The 22,514-nt window shown below is 35.5% G+C and overlaps 1 protein-coding gene and 1 pseudogene across 1 annotated transcript in view; both read left to right on the top strand.

Annotated features, from left to right (window-relative positions):
* LOC132944092 (protein Shroom) overlaps positions 1–22,514 on the top strand; it is a 181,735-nt gene that overhangs the window by 29,912 nt on the left and 129,309 nt on the right. The gene's annotated exons all lie outside the window — the stretch shown is intronic.
* Positions 17,973–18,919, top strand: LOC132944182 (uncharacterized; annotated as a pseudogene).

Genomic DNA, 22,514 nt, shown 5'->3' with positions numbered 1-22,514 from the left:
GGTATCCGGTATCCACGTACCACGTGGTAACTTATGGTAATAACGCGTTACTGAATGGAAAGTATTATTTTTTTCCTCCCCGGTCACACCACCGGCTCGCTGAGTCGGAAAAAAGTCCGCTCACATTTTTCGGATTATGAGGTCTGTGTGTACATACTCTTTGCATAGATCACCGTTTTATATACCTGCAGCTGTAGTATACCTCTACCTAGGTACCTAAATTTTGTTTATGATTAAACCGACAATACACATTCGCATCGAATATACTAATCGCAGTATGTGGTTTATCGGCGAACAGTCATTCTTGTTTGTTTTAACTGAACTATAAACTATTGTTTTTATTCCGTGCTCGTTAATATTATTTTTGTGATAAACCGTCAGCACTGAATAACAAACCGATAATATTATGGTGCTAGTACTCATACTTTGGCTGTAGATTTTGTCTACGTAATCGTGCACACTTTCGTTTTCGTGAAGGAGTAATAGTAGACCTACACGAGAATAAGTTCGATATAATATTATAGCAATACGTTCCTCCACTTAAACCACCCACCAAACGAAAATATCCTATTAGGTTTTCACTCATGCGTATAATTTGTACTTGATATTTTCATTTCACACGTATTATTGTATAATTATGTATAATATTATGATTTATGAGGGTCTTGAGTCTTAAATACGAATCGTGTTTATTTAAATTTTAAATATCGACCGTACTCTTGTAGAAGTTTAATTTTGAAATAACCGTTCTCGCGAATCATATTATAAATGCGCATTTAAATTTTAAAGTAACTACATAAATAACATGCGCTACCTATTGCTTTATTATATAGTTATTGCATATAAGGATATAATATTTTACGTTTTGAAAATAATGGAATAGTAAATTTTAAACAAAGCGTCTGACTGTCATGTGAAGAAGTCCTAGAAATATTATTCAATTACTTCTATTCGCGTTTCACACAATAGATAGTTTCAAATTATATGTTGTTATTTGATTTGTTTTTTTATTATTCTGTCTCAGAATATTGTCTCGTCTGAATAGAAATAGAAACAAAAAAACCGGTTTCTAATCGAATCGTAACGCTTGGACACTAATTTTTCAATAAAAAACATATAATATTTAAATTAGTAACTATTATTCATTTGTTTTTAAACATTTTTTGATAAATTATGTTGGGTGGATAAAATATATCCAACTCTTCTATGTAATATATAGTTTGATTAATATATAATAATTGAATAAATTCAAATTCGATTTTCGCTTGTACACATTTCAACGAATTCTTCCAGAAAATCATTTATTTGACACGACTGCATAAAAAAATAATATTTCTTGTAGGTAACTCTATACCTAGCTGGCTATTGCCTATAATTTTTTACTGCGAGGACCACACAGTGGATAATGAAGTCACTGCACTGCTTGTTTAATAATGGTTCAACACACGGAAAATTACATAAATATATAGGTAATATATATAATTACTTTTTAATCGAAATGTTTATCGCTAATTTAAAAATATATCACATCTTTGTGAGCGTTTCGGAAATTCCACAAGTCACTATGCCTGCAGAATACTCAATATGAATACTCAGAGCATGTATAATAAAAATATAACAACAATGCTAACTTTGAAATATAAAGTCTTATTAAATACATATTATCAGTAATGTACCTACATGTAATGCAGCCATGCGGGTCAATACAGAGCTGCATGGCTTGCACAATGGGCGTTTTTATTTGAAACGAATATAATATATAGATCTATATATCTCATGAGTGAGGGGAGGGGTCGTTCCCCCAAGAAGATTTTTAATATAATTTATATTTGATATTGTTTTGCTTTTGGATTTTCAATGGTTTTAAAGTGAGGTATTTAATAAGATCCCCCCGCCCCCGAAAATCCTTTACAGGTACGCCACTGCGACTATCGACTATAATATAAAACAGTTTTAAAAACACGACCAAAACCAATAAATTGTCATTGCACATATTAATATAACACGTACATAATATCACATGGTATACCTAATGTTAAGTGTAAAGAAAACATTTCCATAACCGTCTGGTGTTTTTTTTTTATCGATAACGAATGATCCGAGTATATAATACAACTCGTGAGACGTTTATATAATTTATTATAATATATTATTAGTTGTTTCTGCCGTATAGCAGACAGTACCCACAGGAGAATTTACGGACGGCGATGACGAAGGAGATATAACAACCCTTTTTATTTTTCATGGTTTCAGGAATTCCACCCTAATGAGTCGTCGACTCTGTGTAAAGTTTGTTTCAGGCATTTTAAATACAAAATAAAATAAACAAAAACGTATTTATTGAATTTCCTAAATATTAAGTATCGTTTACACGCATTCCTAGCACAAGATTGAACACAATGACAAATTGCAAACAATTCAAATGTCGAGCGGAGGTTGACCATTTTTTATTTAGAACGTCATACTTCCCTCAAAAAACTATAATGCACCATCGCAGGGTAAACCCTAAGCATACCACAATAGTATATTATTTCGTCTCGCGTGTATGTTTTCTACGAGGTTGTTAATATTTTCGTTCTCGTCCCATTTTAACCGTTCGTCATTTATCTTCGGAGAGTGGACGCGCATTAAATACACACAACGCGCACACATTTATAATAATAATAATAATAATAATAATATACGGTCTGGATTTCTCTGGGGGCCTTAGCTTTTGTTCGGTCGTACGTATATACTTACTCAAGTTCACACGACAAACTGCGTGGCCGTCGCGCGGCGGCGGTGGCGGCGGCGGCGGGTGACTATGTTTACTGCTGCCGCGGGACGAAAACAAAACATAAAAATCGCCCCGTCGTGGATCGTTTATCAAGATTTTCCGCCTTTGTCCCGGCGTCACTCGTTTTGTCCGACCGCCGACGTTCCGTTGGTATATTATATTTATTTTTATAATAATATTATACCGTTACGCGTACAATTGAAGATGAGACACACGTAATTTATTTAGGTACACCGTCATCGACAACCCCGAGGACTGAGCGCATACGATAATATTATGTAGGTAGTACGACTGTCCCCGCTGCCCTCCGCGCGCAGAGACGCATACCGACGTCGTCGTCGTCGTCAGGTCACTTACCTCGGTACCACGACTTTGACATTTGTACTTGAGAATTGTGTGAAGAGTTAGTAAGGAATTCGTAACTTCATATTCCGTATAACCTATTAAAAACAGTGTTATATTATGTCCAGATACCAGGGTAAAAAGCTATACGTTGGTAAAATTGTTCTTACATGTACGTCATACTTCTAACCGCGGTAGGTAGGTGGATAGGTACCGCTTTCAAGTTATAATTTCAAAGTCGTGATGCAAGGGTAAGTGACCCATCATCGCCATCGTCTGCGGAAACATCCGGCGATAGAGGAAAAGTAATCCAAATAATGATTATATTATGTAGCTGATGAACGCGCGTGCTTTCATCGACATTCGTCGATCTACCGTTTACATCGAAATGCGTTTATTCGCAGAGCATTGAAAAACTTATCCGAATATGTTGATTTTACGAATCACAAATATCTACGAAATAATATTGTAATATACCTTCAACTGAGTTCGGCGGCTGATTACGTCACAGCAATAAAGGTATTCGTGGCGATAGCTGTTAAAAATAATAATATTTCCAACAGCTATAAAATATGCATTTTGTGTAAACAAGACGATAAATAATACTGCATTCGTTTGCGGTAAAAAAAAACCGAACAGTAGCTGCGATGGTTGTCGTCCACAAATGACCGACGGCTTGGGATATAATATGCCATATTACCATATACGTTTAAATGAATTATATAATTAATAATTATTTATTATTTCTTAAGAGAGAGTAGCGTAGAAGGTACACAACTGACCACTGTAAGTGCAAACGGTGGGCGATAAATTGACTTGGAAGTCGGCCAAAATCGCGGGGCGATAAGTTTGCGCAGCTATTAAGGGGACATTTGAAACTCGGATGGCGAACAACCACAGATATCGAGATCAAAGGTGGAAATATCACCCAAGGCCACAAAATAATAATGTCTAGCCGACATGAAAGGTAGGTAGATGTGTTGTAAACGCACCGAAGCCCCAACAAAAGAAAACGCTTTTATGTACGAAAATAATGACATACCAAACATAATATAATAAGAAAACATTTTGATATTGTTATTCAGTACCTATCTTGACAAAGACCAGATTATACGGGTTTGTTACAACATCGCTGTATAGATTTATATTTTTAGTTAAATTATATAATAATTTTCGCTTGTTAGTTATTAGGCATAAGTATAATAATATTATGAATTATGATACATTGATGATTGATAGTTGATAGTTGATACCTAGGTACGTAGGTGGTATACACGACGTATTATCATACTATAGTATAATTAGTAATTATTACTATTATAGTTATAGCTAGTGCGGGGCCACACCAGTATCGTCATTCTATAGTTCTTTGGAAATGTCTGTTTATAGAATGTTCAATGTGGGCATCAGTTTTAAAATATTTTCCCATGACATTTTATTCACAAATTAACTATAATTTATTATAACTTACTAGTAATTGATTATTTTTTACGTTAGTTTTATTCAATATATCTATCAGTCTAACGCATATGAGTATATTATGACAAAAAATATTTAAATTAGTTTGCACCAAACCTTTATTGTATTAAAGTAAATACCACAAAGTAGAATTTTAAGTAGAATCGTAAATATATAATATTATATATGTATATTGTATATTTATAATTTATACGTGTATATTTTTTTTATCATACATTGTATTTTTAGTTTTTACTATTTTTATTGTATATATTAATAATTCAGATGGGTTGCATTCTTGTGTATCAGAACAACAGCCCATGTTATTTCGAAATCTACATATTTAATTTAGATGGTCTCCGAGGGATATTTTAAAAACCAAATTTTTTAACTGAATATTAAACTCCAGCGATATACAAACAAGCTTATTCATCATGGAATGTTTATAAAATAAATATTTCGTTTCGAGTGCTCTTAAATATTTAAAATTTAAATGTGCCTATTGAAATACAATAGTATAGAACTTAGGTACTTGGTCGGGGTATTGGGTTTTGACGCGTTTGTTTGTTATTTTCATGTTTTACAAAACACGTGAACCACGCAAAGCCTGTATTCCTCAACGAATTTATCTCAGCATAGTTTTCATTATTACAGGTATAGCACAGTTTCTCGAAGTCAGGCACTCGTACAACTCCAATAACACAGTGGTGCACTATGTAATTATAATATACATGTACACATAACATTATTACCATTGGCAATTCATTGGCCATTTATACTGTCGATTCGGGGTCAAAAAAAATACATCAGACGGCGTTGGTTTCGTTTTCGTTTTGCCCGAATCCAGGTCACACGACAAAATATCACGATCCTCTTCGAATCGTTACAATATAACCCTTAGAGTGATGTTATTATTATTAGTATTCACGTTCTTCGCTCGTATACATTTGCGGTGTCCTTGTACTGCTTCTGTAAAATAAAAAAATAAAACAATTTTTCAAAAAGACCCCCTTTCCCCCCTTTCCTTACGATTACCATAAAAAAAAAATGAAATGTTTTGTCGCACAGACGACACGGTTAATTGCCTATAATGGGCGCATTAAACTTTATTATAGACCGCCTTTTAAAATATTTAACGCGGTGAGCTATATAGCCATATAGGTGATTAGTGGGCGCACTAACGATTCGAGAAAGAGAGACGGTTTATTTAATACGATAACCTCTAAACGTTTCTCGTAAAACTGCCGCTCCATGGCGTATTGTTATAAATCTCTGAGCAATATTGATCGTTCGGAATCCATCACAGACACGTCTTGTACATAATATATTATTTTAAAATATGAACATATAGCACACCGCCGTGTTGTATTATTGGCAATGACTTCAATAGGTTTTTTTTATTATTATTCTTTTTCATTTTCGCCTTCTCATCGTCCAGATGGACATTAGGAAACCATCGTTGTCCGTTAAAATTTCGTTTTCTATTTCGTTCCAAAATCACGATCGATTGGAGTGGTCCAATTAAGTGCAGTCGACTATATTATATTCGTATATTTACAATACTAATCATTACGGTCGCTATTGCGAGTTGGTATATATTATATCTCTGTGCGTTCTGTCTCGTTCGTTTCCATATTGGTAATTATTTTTTTGGTCGTTCACTTTTTTTTCGTCTAATTTTACAACGCGGTGCGGGATGTGTAATCGTTGCGCAAAGACAAATAATTGTGACCCTGAATAATGAGCCATACGTCAGTCAGCTTTAATGTCGTAAGGCGATAAAAATGTACATATTACACGCATTAACATTATAATAACAACCACTTTCAAACACTCCATCGCATATTATACAATAGTGGCATATTACAATATAACATAATATTCTACCCGGGACAATCATCGGGTGTGTTGTGTACTTGTCTGTGTAATGTGTATATACGTACACGCCAGAGCTGAGTATCTTATTTTATAAATAATAAAATATGCACTGTACATAAGTGGATACCGCTTTTAAGTTTTGACTGCACATACAGTCATCATCAGTATACAACGTTGCTATCCATGAGCAAGCACCCGATTTATTATTTATCATAACGGACGAGTTTGGTAAATTTTAAAAATATGTGCCAACTCTTCCTGTTTATTTTATGATTTCGGTGTCTGCCTATATAGCTGGATAGTAGGTACTATACTGTATGTTTGCCACCAGCTCTTATCGTTTCCATCGCGTCTGCGCCCACTACAACCATTATGGTTTTGTCAAAACACTTTTCGTGTTATTACGATTATATTATAATATATATTATATACCTGTCACTGTTGATGATGTTGTAAAATGTATGTTATTATTGTTGTGATTAACGCAAACGTCCCGTGATAATATTATAATGAATTCACTTTAAAATAAGAAAATTGCTAAAACGCGCAGTTAACCGGATATTCTTGTTAATTTTGGACGTTAAACGATTTTATTACACAATTTAATGATATTATTGTAGTCCTACAATTATATTACAATCATGTTTAGTTTTTTTTTTTTTTTTACTTTTAACGAAACAATTTTCTTTTTTAATCTTCTGTGGCTCCAAGTGTAATATCTTTATTAGTGGCAGATTTAAGTACACTTTTGAGACTGAAGTTTTTTTTTTTAATTTTACTTGCTTAATTTAATTAGTTTATGTATAAAAAACAAATAATTATCATTGTAGTACCTACCCAATAATTAATTCATAAGACGTAATTTATTTCACAAGCCCAATTATTTATTATTTTTTGAGTTATATTATGACATTATCATTAAATTTATAGTAATTATCATAATCATTAAAAAAAAAAACACCAAGATATTATTAAATATATTATTTACGATTTCAAGATTTCATGCATTTCTACTGCAGTAAATAATATGATCATCAAAGGACTGATTTGCCATTAATTTAAAAAAAAAAAATTAACACAATTTTTTTTCTGTATATTAACTGTTTTCAATCCGTTTAAAATAAGCCGTTCGTAGTTTGTAATAACTATTGTATCAAAATCTTAGAGTGATATATTTGAGTTTTTTTCTCTTCGGACATTTCCACGTGTTTATAATAATTATTATTTAAATGTTCGCCGTATACATTGTTTGGTCGTTGACGTTGAAAAAATATTCCACCTAGACACAAAACGATTTACGGATTATGTTTAGTTTTCCGGTCAAATACTATTAATGCGTATAATAGTAGTTACGCTGTACGTTGTAATAATTACAATATATATATTATATTGTAATATAATGATATAAAATTAAACGTCTAGCCACACATATGGTTTCAGTTGTTGTTTCACGTGTAATAGGTACTTGAGATTTCCTGCAGTCGTAACAAAAACCGTTCAGAATATAATTTGCCGTACGGAATATTTCTGATGATAATACCTATACATCCACCCAACACATTAACCGTATATAATATTATACATTCGTACGAAATGCGTTATGGCGGCGTTCAAACATATACCCACACAATATTTATATACAATCGCGAATTCTGCAGGTGTGTGACGTAGTGTATCTACCAATATATTTCTACAGCATAAATGTATAGTTATAGGTCCTGCAAATAATTATACATCACATGTTATATTATATATTATATTGCACCTATATTGATAAAACTACGTATCGGTTTCAGTATTTCCGACCATATAGGTACAGTTCTCGTAATATATCTTATTACCTCCATAATGATAATAATATACGCGCGTATTATAATAATATATACGATAGTCGGCGGTGCGGTGCTAACGCATTTCAAGCCCCGCGGGTCCGAGTTGGTGTACTGCAGTCTGTTGTAGTATATTATATATATATATTTATTGGAATATCCACCCACCCATCCACCCACCGAGATCTGGCCGGTGCTGGTTTTCGGGGTAGAACGACTTAATGCGTTTTTAAAACAATTACTCCGCTGCTGTCTTCGCAAAATATAGCTATATTCGTATACATACATAAATACATTATAATATAGTCATATAGACGACTGATCACAAGTCCACACCCGCTGCACCTTACTTATTATATCATATAGGTATGTGTGAGTCCTGAAAGCCTATTCACGCACCTAGGTACCTATATATATTATCTACGTTAAAGTTCTAGATTTCAGTATACCTACCTATATTATTAATTATTATGTAAGGAATCCTCATTCTTATCATAATATATTTACTATCTAAAATTATTATTTATTATGTTAAAAAAGTCTCCCGAGTTTCATCTGTATTGATAGCCGCGGATGGCAATATTGGCACACGAGTACCTATATATTATGACAACACGCTAGATTAGGAACAGACAGAGCAAGAATGCGGCATAAGAACTGGAAATAGTTATGTAATAAGGATTTATAGCAAAAATGAAATACTGTTGGAAAAATGGAAATTCGAATGAAAGATTTGTGTCAACGTTCAGCAGTTTATAGCTGAAGAAAAATCAGATGTTCCTAAATTTTTAACACGAACGCGTTAGTAAATAATAAGAAAGCGATGTTTTTAATTTTTATTCTTTATTATCGACTTGTACTTAGCGTATCGATACCTATTATGCAATTTTATGGAGTGAATTTTTTCCGCCATTCCGCTGTTCGTTTTGGCCGATCGTGCTCTACTCGGTTATAAAATATATTTACTCGTGTCGTTCACGCGCGCTGACGTCAAAACTGTTCTGCAAATCTCCCGATGATGGCCGATATTGGTGAATTTTTTTTTGTCCGCTCATCCGATGTGCCCTTGCAAAAAACCTCAACAATCTGGACACTACGCGAGCTGTGCTTTTTTTATACAGTTTTTTTTCTAAAAAAAAAACAAAAATGTTTTATCACAAACCGTTGAAACGTCAACAGCGTGTAATTCGCGTGAACGCGGATCGTCTTATACCATATACTATTATAATATATAATATTATAATAGTATGATATAATACGCTCGGTAAACTAAAATATTATGTTATTATGCTCGCATACATACGCGTTATTGCGCGGACGTCATGTGGCGGCGGGTGGCGGCGGCGTCGCCGTTCTGTAATAAATAATTTCGTCGGTCGGTCCGACGAATTCCGACGACGATATAATAATACATATATATATCATTATAATATACGAGACCCGAGAAGTATGCAGGCGTAGAATACAATGCAAGTGGCGCGCGCGTACCCATAATAATATGGTATTATGATTGTTATTATTATTATTATTATCGTATAAAATACGACTGGTAAAAAAAAAAACGAACCGAAGAAACCGACGAAAGACGTGTTGGCAATCAACACGCGCGCTCGCGTATCTACATAATATACTATATAAAATAATAAATAATAATATTATTATGTAGTAGCCGGATCGTCAGCCGATCCGTCAGCCGATTGTAATTATAATTTTTCCGTATCGCACACACACACATATATAGATTTACAATATAATATTATCACAAGTGGCCGCATCTATACATAATATATAGTTGTTATACCAAAACGTATTGGATATTTATATATATTTGTGCGTATATTATATATATATCATAACCGAACGTGATTTATATATTATACGTCTTGTGCTGCGGAACGGGCCGGCCGACCGCAACGTCGGTCGACGTGATTTTTTCTTTTCCGCAGTCGTGAAGAATCCAAAAAGAAAAATGGTTTTCGAAAAAAAAATGCCCTTCCAAAACTCTCTACCACCGCGCGGCCGCCGTGCTCCCTCGATCGCATCGACACCGCCGTTCGACTATTACCGCGTTCGTCATTACACTTCGTAGGGTACATAATATCATCATACATACACCATAATCCGAATAATGTACAGTGTGTCCCAAAAGTCCCATATGTCCGCCCAATGTACATCCGTAGTAAATTGATATCCGATATTTAAATGTTGTTTTTCAACAGAAATATATGAGAAGATAAATTACTCACGAAAAGCACACATTAAAGTAGGTACTTTGATTCGCCACGGAGATATTTAGGACGGTACTGGACTTTTGGGATGCACTGTATATTATAATATTTTACATTTTAAGTCCGGCGGCGCACGCCGTCCGTCCGTTCATCTTTCACGCGCCGATACCGATGATTTTTCCTATATACCTATAGGCACATCATATAGGTACGTATGTTAGGTATAAAATATAAATGTACCTATATATTGTGGCCGGCATGCTCTCGCCCAACACATTATATAATGTTTAGGTACAGCATTTATGGGTACCTATATAACGTCCTATATACGGATCCGGTCGGCGGAGCACATCAGTCGGAGGACCTTATGGGAAATTCGTGTCCGCCGATGACGACAACGCGTGCGTGACCGCAACGTCGTCCCCTACACATAAAATTGTACACAGGTGTGTATACAGAGTGTTTCACCAAGCATCCTCGCGTTCCATTTTTGTTCTTCAATAATGAATTTATTCAAGTTCTGTTTTTGGAATTTTTAGTCGTACACTACCTACAATTACCTACTTAAGGGCCATATTTTATAAAAATTAGATTTTTTTATATAGTTCAAAAAGTGTCCCGTGGCGATAAAACTTTTTTTTTCATAATAATAATAATTTACAGGACAAAAAAGTTTGAAAAAAAACAAGTTCGTATCGCTATGGGACACTCCTAAAATTGTAAGAATAGAATCAAAGAATTTGAAATTATTGTATTTTAGTAAATATACTAAAAAATTCCATAAATCAGTGTTTTTATAAGTTCATTATTAAAGGAAACAAATGGGGTGTGCGTGCTCTGTGAATCACTCTGTGTACGCGCGTAGTGCAAAGTATTTAGATACGCATTACCATCGTCCTGTCACTTCCCCACCACCATGCATCAACCATACATCAACCACCATCGTTGTGGCACCGTCACGTGTCGTTTCCGTACCGGCCGAAGTTTTCGATCTGGAAATCTTTTCGGAAACCGCGTTCATGGTTCATATCTACCGCCATGTCCATATACCCATGTGCGTCTGTATATACACGACACGCGCGTGTGCGTTCGCAGTGGATAGCCGGAATGTAGACGCGTTCTATACATAATATGGTTTTCGATTTTTTTTTCACTCTTGAGGAATCGTGATAATAATTATATTATATCGTTCCGATCGAGTTTAATGTATAATATACATTTCAATAATGCCATTAGTGCCATTAGTGCCTAACGGTTTATATACAGCCTTAAGAATCTGTATAGTTATATACTTGTTGTAAAATAATTGTCAATACATTAAACATATATATATATATATAATAAATATACAGAAGAGTTTTGATAATCCGGCACACCAGCGCCAGTACAAATTTTTTTTTCTACACCCAGCGTTAATTTTATTTAAGTGTATCTTTTTAATATTTTTAAATTTATCGGTTACCAATATCACGGAGAAATGAATGTTTTTAACACTGTCACGGCATGGGCAGAGAAAAATCATGCGATTAAAGAAGACATGATAATGAAATTATTGATGCTTGAAAGAATTATTGAAAAAATGCTAGATACGAATAGAAACGAAAAACTAACACAAATTAGTTGAAAACATTTATATTGAATAGGTATACTAAATAAATAATATGTATATTATACGGAAATAAATTAAAAAGAATTCAATCAAGTGTAATAAAAATAAATGGATTTTAATTTTTTCCTGATTTCTGTAGATATCTAGTTTTTTCGAGTATTATAGGTACTATACAATATGTTGTCTCATATTATATATATGTACGATTATCATCAAGACTACTGTTGTAGTCTCGACCATCATAAGTTTGATTGATGATACAGTATTTGTATATATAACAATATTCAGCGATCATTTTAGATGAACGCAGTCATAACCACCAAAATATACCTTCACCCTCGATGGCCATTGCATTAGAATATTCTCGTACTGCTGTACTATAAACTGTACTCATTATCGCATTATATATAAGATTCTCTCTTTTACTATCTTTTACTCTCTTTTAAATCATTGCTCAGAAGTCTACGGAATTTTATGTCAAAGGGCGTACATTGTATATAATATAGGACGTATATAATAATATATAACATTGTAATATTATAAGAACCATTCCTTTGTCCGGTGTTTTTTCCTCCGATAAAATTCGTATTGATACGTTTACGTGTATACACATACCTGGAAATAAACGTCTTCGGTGATAAAAAAAATATATATCAGTCACGCAAATACTTTATATGCATTATGTGCGAAATCCTTGAGAACATTTCTATGTATAGGCATATAAACGTAGTGTATAGTTTCGAAATGCGAAAAAAAATTGGGAAAACAACATGTTTTGGAACCTTTTTTTTATATTGATTATCAACGCGTTACACGTAGGTATTAGACCGAACTCTAATAGATTAGATGACACGAAGGTTTGGGTTATTATTATTTTTTTTATCTTTTATTAATTTGCACTATATAATAATATTACGTTCAGAAAAGATTACTAAAATGTAATATATTATAATATATTAGTTACCTACCACCAATAGTACTCGTCAATAGTCGCGGATTACCATAATTTTATGGAAAATCCATAAAAGATTATATTATTTTACGTACCTACCTGTAACGTTATTTAGTAGTGGTTATTATTATATTTATGCGGAGTACGACTGGGCTGACGACGGTTTTTGCGATAGAATGTGTCTATAGTATTGGTACAATATCCTTCACAGCGGCACCTCCCCCCCCCCTAGATCTGCCCCTGCGACCATAGCTGCAGAAGTATTGCTGCATCAAGTGTCTGTGTCAATCCCTCGTCAGTTGTATTCAACAAAATGTTTAGCTTCGGGTTTGTTTTTTTTTTTTTTTTTTGTTAAAAACCGATGACTCCCACCTTAGTAATAGCTATAGTGTAGGGTTTTTGTTCAATAACATTTTACGGTCCATTCATTTTATGGTCTCTCTGGAGTACTCCTACCTATAATATAACATTATATTTTATCTGAATTACTTTCTAGGTTTTTTTTTTGTTACTTTCGACATTTTTACATTCCATAATTTTTGTTTTCAAGGTTCTCCACCGATTCCACATCCACGAGAGATAATAGCCCCGTGACTTACATAATATTGTATATTTTGTAAAATATTGACGCGGTGGTATAATGATATGATAGAAATATTATGATAAAAATAAACTCGGGTTCAAAATGTTTGCTAGAAATACCTAACAGTTAGTATCGTTTGTACCCAAATAGTGTAGACATTTATACAAATCTCTAAGTGGACTAAGTGGACTATATAGGCGCTTTAGCCAAAATAATAATTTTGGTGTTCTATATGAGTTGTATGATATTTCGACAAAGCGGGTTTCCTAATGATTTTTTATTACGTGATCGCTTCAGACCTCAAACGCTATCCTTAATATATATTGTCCGCTTGATTGTGCGCGTTTTATAAGCTACTGACAAATACAAATACCCATACGCGAAACGAACACTTAATGCTGTGTATTATGAATTAACCGACATCACTTTACTTGTTTAATCCTAATGGTCAATTAAAGGATTTCGTAACTTTGTTTATAATATCGTGAGAAACTCCATCGCGCCTTCTCGCGGTCTCGAAAGTTGGGACACGCTCAGCAAAACCGTCGAGTGACAACTATATAGCTATAACTACTATGCGCGATTACCAAAACAAACGTACCTCCATGTATACCGTCCAACTATTATAAACATTTTACCACGTATAGAGTCAATAGCAAAAAAATATATACGAAACCGAAAAAACGAAATTTTGTATTTGTATAGGTATAATACACAAAAAAAAATGTCCAACTTACCTATATTATATATTATATATTATATTATATTATGATATTATGATCTCGATTATCATATTTCACCTTCGGCGCAACGAATTCGGCCACTTTAAAAATTCTGAGTAACCGGATACGGTTCATGTACCTATTATACATAGTTTCGTGTGTTTATATATATATAAATAATATATGTATAGTTTGTGTAATATATGCATCTCGGACGTCATGTCGGGGAATAAGACCTCTTTTGTGTACAAAGGAGACTTGTCATATTTTTTTTAAAGAGCAGTTGAAAAATAACCTTTTTTTTTTGTTTGGTGCTAAGGCGTATTATTTAAGAGTGTTAAACGTGTTTAACGAGCCAAAAGAAAAAAACGAAAATCACACGTTTACACGACGGTAAAACACGTTTTTTTGATATTATATCCACTGCTGCAGCAGGATTAGTTGCGTCCGATGTATAATATATATATTATATGCATAAGTATACCTTTTTTTGGCAAATGTTAGGTACTATATTACCTACTCGCTATACCTACGCGCGTAGAATACTATTGTTTATGGGAATATCCGCCGAGGAGTATACTTTTGTGTGCCGAACCGTCCACTCGGAAAAAAGTAGGTACCGTCCGCACCGTAGAGGTATCTGCAGACAAAACGATATCCTTCAAACGACACGATAATGTGTCTCTCGGAAAAAATAATATAATTTGGCATACCTCGCGTAGAGCGTATATAGTAGACACAATATATACATGTGTATATAATATGCATTTACACTCACACGATGCAGCTGCAGTCTGGCGTCCTTGGCGATTTCGGTGTCTGATATATGTACGGTTTACGGACTATGATGACTAGAAAAACGATAGCTACTGCAGTATATATATAGCATGTTTATGACATGTTATTATTTAGTTCATATAGTTGGCAATATTACACGTGTAGTCGAGTTATCGATACAGTTTGCCCTCAGCATCATGCACATGTCAAAATAGATATCTGCCGAAACTTAATCGAATGCAATTTTTTTTTTACCATATATAATACTATGGTGTTCACGGAAGAATGGTTTTAAATCGAAACGGTCTTCACGAATATTTTGACGAACGAACGAAATTAAGAAGGTTTTTTGCACGGAAAATGTGTATTATATAGTTCGATTTATTGTATTACCGCATTCGATGATGCCGTAAAATGGCTGCCGAAAAAAGCTTGAACAATTCGCTCCGACGATATTAGATTATATAATAATAATATATCAGTGTCTCTCATCCAATAACTAATTATACATTAAATTGTTGGCACTATAAAATACGAACAAAAAGGTTTTTTTTTTATAATAACTAAATTTGAATTCTTTCGGTTTACGATGTAAATTTTTAATTTACTATTTGTTATTCGTTTACTAAAATATTATCCGACCGATATTTATTTTATCTCGTGGTAGATTGTACACGTCTTGTTCTTGTACGTATATAACTATTAAAATCGTTATTGTATTGTAATTTGTAATAATGTAATGTAGGTCGATACCTACCTGTTTCAAATCGTTTTCGATCAATAACAAATAATAATAATAATTACCCATATCCGAGTGCAAGATTTATGTGACTAGTGGTTCCGATAACGAGGAGTTGTGCGCGATACTTGTTGTTCTGTACCTATTCATAATTTATACAAGCGCGTACATTTATTATCGTATACAGACCGAGTTGCAAACAAAAGCATATTATTGTTATTGCCGACGTCACAGCTATACACGAATTCACGCCAATTCGATTATTTCCGCTGTGTCGGATAATATTATATATAATCATCCGATGCTCGTTTTCCGTTTCTTCATCCGGTTTGCCTCGTGCAGAGCAAGTTGACCACCAATCACGGAATTTGTTATGGAGAAGACGCACGTCGGCCGACGATTTGCGCAAGTGCCCACATAACAATATTATATTACACCTGCAGTTGCAAATTTAGATGCCGTATGCAGTTGTAGTAGATAAAAACGCATCCTCATCCGACAAAACTTCGGTGCCGCGTTGGAGAGTTCCTACACACATACGACTAAGTAATAATAGTACATTAGTACATACTACATAGGCATACTTATTGATGGTAGGTATGTACGCACATACGTCTTAATCTGTGGTACACCTAACAGTGATACCATAATATGATGCGATGCAAAATTTTCGATTTTATGACATACCTGACCGCGAGAGACGTTCGGTTCAACGGCGAATACCAACGAAAACGTTCGGATATCATTTTTAAATGATATCAATATGCGAATTTTAATAAATAATACAAATTATGTTTTTTAAATAAACATCAATACGGAGGTTAACTCATTCAAAAAATAAATTAAACAACATATTTTTGCTTATAATTCACATCAAGAATAAACACAGTCGTTGTATGTAAACAAATAAATACAAATTAGGTACTTATACAGTTAATTGAAAATTTTTCAATATGGTAATATTGTAATATAATTTGTTACAATAAATATTGCTTTAAACAGTCGAGCTTTGTTGAAACGTTATTTTTTACCGGTATATTCGTCACGACACTTTACACTTAAGAGTAAATTGTTGTAATTAATAGCAGCTATATTATATTATTCATTACATTGTTTACTATTGTTAACCGTATTAATGACTTGTATTTTCATTACAGTGTTATACTTAAATAGGTACTTACAACATAAATCATAGTATGTATATGGGTCATTGTGTTTTTATTGTATTTTGTTTCCAACTTTAAGAATGTATTTCAAACCACTATTGTACTACAGTCCATATTTCAAACGATTTGCCATTTTTTTTTAATAAAGAACAATATAGGAATCGATATACCACGAGTGTAATGAAGGACTAATTTATTGATAAGCGTCATCCGTGGCTTATCGGTGCCACAGCATTACATGAAATTGATATCGAGCATAACCAAATCACATTAAGCACACAGTGCATTCGATTCGTGATAACTTTTTGAGGGGGGGGATGATAAAAAATCGATCAGAGATTATAATATAATTATCTATTAACTCTGGTACCAAGGATAATAATATTATAAGTCAAAGATAAAGGGTTTGGAAAATATGAGGGCTATTCGATGATTTGAACATTTTACTTTTTGATAATTAATGTAATCAACCAATCACCGTTTTATAACTTGTACACATTTTTCGAGAATAATAAAATAATATACTAGATTCAATATTACATATATTTTATATTGTTTTAAATGGCTATTATATATCCTTAGTATTCCTTAGTATAAAATAAATTTCTGGTTTTATTAAGCTATATTATGGATTTTGAGTATACAGGGAGAAATGTGTAAGTTATGTTCGGTTGGGTATTTTATTATAAAGGTGTTTTATGCCCATTACCCATACATTTATTTACCAAGTGTAAATTCCACTGCACACTGGTATCCACAATATAAAATAAATACATTAAAAGTACCTACACATAGTTCGTCAAAAATAGTAACAATATTGTGATATTTTCATACAAGTGACATATTAAATAAATTATACAAATATTCTACATTTTTGCCCCAACTTGAGGTATAATATTATTATATCAATAATGGTTTTTAGAAAAATTAACGCGCTCAAAATTCTAATGCTGCGGGCCGACGAGAACGATAAACATATTACTGGCCGGCTAGTAGTAATACACGTCGTCGTCGTCGTCGTCTGGGAGATTTTCTCGGAGATCGGTCTCTGTGTTGGACGATTTGTATTTAGCTCATTAGCAATTCTCGATTAAATCCCAACGTACACGTATACATATTATCTTCGCTCAAACAAAAGATGGCAACTAACTATTATAACATCGACGCTGTAAACGTCATATTGCTCGAAATCTTAGAAGACATTGTTGTCAACATTATGGATGGCACTTACGCTGACGAAACAGACGAATATCTCGTGGGTTTAGTTACCCTTCTTCTGTCTGCCATTGATTCGGGCGCTACTACTGCGAGTGGCGACGATCAGACCCCGGAGTCGGAGCCTGAAGGACAAAATCCGATTCTTGGGGCGCAGATGGACAGGAGTTCGACGAAGTCGCCGAGGAGTCCGTCTCCTTGCACAGTGATGGATTGCCGAGCGGCGATGCGCTGTCATCTGCAGCAGAGTCGTCGGAGCTTGCTCCGATCCCAGAGGCAGCACCGCTCGGCAACAACAACACTGTCCAGGAAGACGACAATTCGAAAATTTCGGAAGCAGAAGAGGAACGTTCCGTTTTGTTGGCGAGCAGCTGTACGTCGTCGTGTGGGGACGCGCCGTCCTCGGAGTCGGGGCCTGTCGATCCCACTCCGACTCCTGAGGGCGGACCGCTCGACGACATTTTGCGTACAGAAGACGTGTTGGATGAGAAAATTGAGCCGGCCAGGGGTATAGTTGTAAAAAATAGTCTTGGTGAGCTGGTCGGTTGGCTGGAACCGGCGGCAGCACCCGGAAAAATCGATCCACCTCGTACGAGGTGGAAAAGCGTAAGACGCTTTTTCCGGGCTCTGTGCTGCTGCCGATGAGAACCCATCCGCAGCTCACCCCTTGGCCGTAGACGACGGGCAGGATGACGGCGATACAGTGGAGGGGAGGATGTGAGAAAGAGCACGGACGGTGCGCGGCGGTAAGTCACCCACGCACGTTCTCCGGTCACCCGCGGCGCGACGGGATGTTCGCGGGCGTAGCGCGCTCGGTCGTCTTTGACGCGTGAGACCCTCTGGCGGCTCGGCGAGCGCCCGGCTGCAGTTACGGTCACGTGGAGCGGCGGCGGCGACGACACGGCGGCTAGTAGTAGAGGTACCGGCGTGGGCAACGATTCCGCCCCGACGGTCCACTGACGATGACGACGGCGATGGCGACTCGGTACGACGGCAGCGGCGGAGACCTTGGCACGGGGTGAGTGGTATGGAGATTTGCGTGCTAGGAACACGGGGACGTCAGCGTCGCCGGATCCAAGGAAACTTAACGGTTTCAGGGTCTGGCGGCGCGCGACTTCTCCACCGCGGCGGCGGAACGAAGAAGCGGCCGAAGGGACAACGCCAGGGCGAAAATTACCGAGAGTTGAGGATCGCGCTGCGGTCCGCTGACTCTCGCCTTTTCGCCCCGCGGTAATCCCACATTGGCCGCTTCGCTCGTCCCCGCCGGTTCCGCAGCACAAAATCACGATTCGCTCGCTCCGTGTCTTGGTCTTCGCCGTCCGTCGGCAGAGTCGTCGCGCCGTCGACCGTCAACGCGCACAACATCGCGCACTATAGCCGCCGTTCGTCGCCGACATCCATGGTCGCTCCGCGGCTGTATCGGTTAGGCCTCGCCGGCTGGGCAAGGTCGTCAAGCGTCCAAGCAAACGCGCCTGCGACATACTCGGCAACCCGCGGGACAGGTCGTGAGAACGTGCAGAGGTGACCAGTGGCCTATAACATTGCATATATCCGCACCAAAATTCGCCATCTTGCATCCTCTCCCCCTTGTTGATTGTGTCCTGACCTCCTGCCCGACGTATTTTTTTTTTCTTTTATTTCTTTAAATTATTTCAAAATGTCTAATTGTTTATATGTTGTAAATTTCGATTTTTTTTTCTTATTCTCGGCCCTTTTGATATTATGAACATTTAATATATTATTGATAGCCAATGTGCTAATTTTTTTCAGTCAAAATTCTATTTCTGTTTTGAAAATAATTGTTTATACATTTTTGTATTATTTTTTGTTTTTCTTATTGATAAATGAATTTTGTGAAAACAAAAAAATATTGTTTCTTTTTTTTTCGTTTTGTCGAGTGTATACCTAATCAATTGTTACAGATTTAACGACTAAAAATCGTTAAAATATATAATTTAAACAAAAAAATTCGTTAGTTAATTAAACAGAGTATAAACGTAGTATAAACGCTACACGGATATTATAATATGTACCAAGAAATATTTAAGCCATCAAACACTAAAGGCGACGAAATCTGTTGAATAAATCATAAAATAACGCATTACACCGCGGCGGGAACGACAGTTTTATAAACTATACTATACGAGGGTTCTAAATAACAATATGTATTTGTAGAACGTGCGAACGTCAATATAGTCGAATAGTATATAGTTAATACAAAATAATTTTAAAAAAGGTGGATAAGTGGATGTCGCTCTGCTGTACAGTAGGTTACAAGTGGGTCACTGTAATGGATGGTGTTAAATTCGAATTTTTTTAAATATGTTTCAGGTGAATAGCATTAATTTAATGCAAATGTAAATTCAAATTCAATAAACATTTTTATTATTTTTTTTAATAAACACTTTTTTGTACTAATGTTTAATATCCTGTACCCAATATTAATATAAATATTTAAATTAAATTAAAAACCATTTTTAATAAATTTTATACTATAATTTTTGGCATTTTATATTCCTTTTTTTTTTTGCATTTTAAGTGCATATTTTATTGCATATTTTTGACATTTTTAATGAATTTTTTAAGGTTTTTTAGTGCATTAAATTCACAGCCCTAGTAATAACCATTAGTATAACCTATGTAGTATAGTATACATCTTAATCACCCAGAAACTCTCTTATACTCGTTCGAATTTTGATTTCTAAAAAAATCATCTGCTTAACAAATCACAGTAAAAAAGGTTGTTGCTCGTTTGAAAATAAAAAGTTTGTTTCGCGACGGCACACTCTTTAAATACCAAATGGTATAAAATATCTAAGTAATTGAAAATATGATCCTTGAGCATACTTTAATACCAAAAATCGGAATTTGAATAAACTCATTATTAATATGAAAACATATGGGGGTGAGCACACTTGGCGAATGATCCTGTATAATATATAGGCACATAATTTGAGGCCTGCCGCGGGCCCACGTAACCATACGGTAGTCACGCCGCCGAGCATTATTGTAGTACACATATATGTACAATCATAATATTGTGTATCATCCTCCCGACCGCACCACCGTCATCGTAGACCTCTCACCGCCGCTACTTCCACCGCTGCAGCGTCTATATATGGGTTGGGCGGCGGTTGCAACGGTTGCCGCGGATGACCTTGTCAAGGCCCAAAGTGCGTTGACCACACGTTTACACCTGACGACCGTAATGATGATGGACAGTGGATAGGTATACCCATAATCTACATCACTCCACGCCCGGCCGAAAAGTCGTATAGAAAGTATTATGAGTGTGCGTGTGCGCGTGCGTTTGTGTATGTGTGTGTGTGTGTGTGTGTGTGTGTGTGTGTGTGTGTGTGTGTGTGTGTGTGTGTACGTATAATACGTACTATATAAGTATAGCAACTAAAAAACGAAAACTTTGAAAACACTCTGCTGCTGCATAGTTATTGCTGAGCCATCATGACCGAAAACAACACACACGCGCCCTCCGCGACGTGCGATATCCTCACCTATATAATATGATTATTATTATTCGTATTATACACTGAACACTAATGCTTGATGTGTATATAACGATACGCGTACGCTCATTAGTCATTACTCGTACACCCGTTATAATATTATGTATAGTAATTATTACGTACTGTAATTTAAGTATATCAGTGGCGCACCGAAGGTGAAGGACTCCCGGGTCCGGACTCCCTACCCCATGATCCCTTACGGCCTTGCAGCATAGTACTTGGTTAATAAAATCATTTTAATCGATATTTTATATTTATACCAACCACCAGGTATTATATTTTTATTTCATCCACAGCTCGAAAACGTTGATCCTCGAGCATCATTTTCATTTTCGGGAAATCAAATCACATGGAGCTAGGTCTGGCGAATAAGGTGGTCGAGGAAAAACTGCAGGCAATGTGCAATTTTAGACTGGCCTGGTGTTTTCTTCGTTCAGCGTCTCGTAAAGGGTGTAGAAAATCTGAAGAAATCGTTTGTTTCAGTTTGTCATCTTGATGGACAATCATTTGTGTTAAAACGGTTTACGAGTATAACATAGGACGCTACACCCACATGTTTGTCTCCGTCTTACAAATGTAAAACATTGCAAAAACTATTTATAGCGGGTAAGAACCACTCGGACTGTAATCCAAGCTAAGCAACCAAATTGTCACACTATAAAGAGGAGAACATTTACTGTGCAACGTCGTTTTTATTTTTTAGTTCTGATATCGAA

This window comes from Metopolophium dirhodum, chromosome 5, assembly GCF_019925205.1.
Source record: "Metopolophium dirhodum isolate CAU chromosome 5, ASM1992520v1, whole genome shotgun sequence".
Taxonomy (NCBI): domain Eukaryota; kingdom Metazoa; phylum Arthropoda; class Insecta; order Hemiptera; family Aphididae; genus Metopolophium; species Metopolophium dirhodum.
This window is presented reverse-complemented; position numbering and strand designations above follow the sequence as displayed.